The following is a 2,296-nucleotide window of genomic DNA, read 5'->3' as shown; positions in this document are numbered from 1 at the left end:
CATTTCCATATGTAGACATGGTCATCTATCCTTCATTTGGAAAGATCAATATTTCATTGTCAAGATAGAGAAGAGATTTGGATTGCCTTTCCTTGTAGAACTAAAAGTAGTTTTCTAGAAAGTTATTTAGCCCCCCATTCCCAATCTGTTGTTCCTTGGTCAATTCAGCTATGCTTATTTTCAATAAGAATGTAATTTTGTGAGGTCTTGACAATACTTTCTTCCCTCTTCCCCCTTTAAACTGTTTGGTGCACATAATAGGTCTCAAATAATTGCCTAATGGATATACCCACCACGTGGATTAACTAAACCAACACTTTAAATGTGACTCAGAAGTACCCACTGCCATTTTTTAGTCTAGGAGTGAGAAGTAGGGGTGATATGGCAAAAAGAAAAAAAATATGGCCTGCTTTCAGTATTTTCTAGCCTCCAATAGACTCAAGCTCAATTCTTACAGAAATGAGCTCAAAGTGCCATGGTCCTTAATACAGTTATTTTATGATTGAGCACATGTGGTTCAAATATCCAATAACCCAGTTGTATTTTTTATTCTAGAAGGACCATAATGATTCCTCTGTCACATGTGGCTAGAGGCTGTGACTTTTTTGTGGAAAGTTCTAGACTAGCAATGACTCCAGTGACCTCTTACTACTTATCAAATGGTCAGTTTGACCCAAAGGGGAATGTGGAAGAACCAGTATAGGAGAAAATTGAATAGCAAAAACCTTGGTGGTAGGAGCTGCCCTACATAAAGGTACCACATCTTATTTTACATCCTCTAAGGCAGAGTTTAGTTGCAAAAATGCTTGAAGGAATAGGATTATCCTCTAAAGAATTAAGTGTGCAATGTGATTTTTTTCTCTATTATGTTTTAAGAAGAGAAATATTTCCATTTTCTTATAACATTTGTTTCTCGAATTATATAGAACAATAGTCCTAATTTTGGGTCGTAGACCTTGGTAGAGTGTTGTCTGAAGACTGAAGAATGGCTCACAATGGACTGCTGTTCTCATAAGTTTATAAATACTCTTGTGATTAAGAAAATAAAAATTTACTTTAAAATATGTTGCTGGCAAATACCAATATACCCAGACCTACCCTGGGGTTATCTGAAGATAGTTCCTGTGCTTTCTGCCTTAGAGTTTTCTCTGTCTGCAGGAGTGAGCTCAGTTCATGGATGACAGGTCAGAAGGGCTGGAGAGTTAATGCCCATAGGAACTGCCCTCATACAAGGAGGAACAGTAGTTGGTACATAAATATTCCAGGTTCTTTTTTCATGGAGGGGATAATTCTGAGGTACATAAGACAAAACCTTATTCATTACCAGGAATTTTCCTTATTTTGGGCCTTCTTATATAGGTATGACAAACATTATTCTGTGTGTGTGGGGGGGGGATGGATATGAATCTTATTTTGCTTTTAAAAAGAGTCCTTAAACACAATAAAATTAGGAGTATGGACTCAAAGAAAAGCGACTATGGGTCCTCATGAGTGTTCTTACACCTAAAACTTTTTTGGACATGAAGTTTAACAATACCTGGATATCTCTGCTACTAATGCTAAGTAACTTTGCTCCCTCTCTTCCTTATCATTATTAGGATATGCATTTTTAACAGCCCTCTAACACACAGTGCTCTAAATACACGAGTGCTAGCCAATTAAATTTTCTTTCAGAAAGAGAAAGACATATAACTACCTATACCATAAATGCCATGAAGGCAAGGTCACCATTGTTTCAACAACACCCAGATCAGGGAACAACACACAGTAGCAGCTCAATAAATATTAGATCTTAAAAGATGAATGATTTAACAAGTGAACAAACCAATTGTCTAATGAATGAAATCATATGCTCTGGACTTGGTCTGGGCAAGGCAGTATCTCTCTCAAAATGTAAGCTTCCACATGTCATAGTACCCAATAGAAATCTACAGTGATTTATATTTCTTCTTTTCCCTGAGTCCCCAGAGGGTTGCACTGCCCTGACAGGTCAAGGTGGTTACAACACTTGGGGATGTCTCTGTGGCAGACAGAAAAAGCACCCACCTGGGGCTACAGCTGGATACAGAGTGAATCTGTACACACTGATTTTTTTCCACATACATTTCCTTGTTCAGTTTTGATCACAGACTTCAAGTAGGACATTAGCAGTACTGGAAACATCTTCAGTAACAGCAATTTGTATAATTGAGGGGCTGGAGAACTGTACTGGGTAAGCTTTTTTTTTTTTTTTTTTGATTGGGTAAGCTTTCTAAGTAAGAACACTCTTCAGTCTTCAAAGACAGATCCTAACATG

At 37.5% G+C, this 2,296-nt stretch overlaps 1 non-coding gene across 1 annotated transcript; it reads right to left on the bottom strand.

Moving 5' to 3' along the window:
• Positions 1–1,954: 1,954 nt before the first annotated feature.
• Positions 1,955–2,079, bottom strand: LOC119868666. The gene has a single exon (XR_005386642.1). It is a non-coding gene; the product is annotated as a small nucleolar RNA SNORA77 (small nucleolar RNA).
• Positions 2,080–2,296: the final 217 nt, after the last annotated feature.

This window comes from Canis lupus, chromosome X (genome assembly GCF_011100685.1).
Source record: "Canis lupus familiaris isolate Mischka breed German Shepherd chromosome X, alternate assembly UU_Cfam_GSD_1.0, whole genome shotgun sequence".
Classification (NCBI taxonomy): Eukaryota; Metazoa; Chordata; class Mammalia; order Carnivora; family Canidae; genus Canis; species Canis lupus.
Note: the sequence above shows the minus strand (reverse complement) of the source record. Positions and strands in the feature narration are given on the sequence as shown.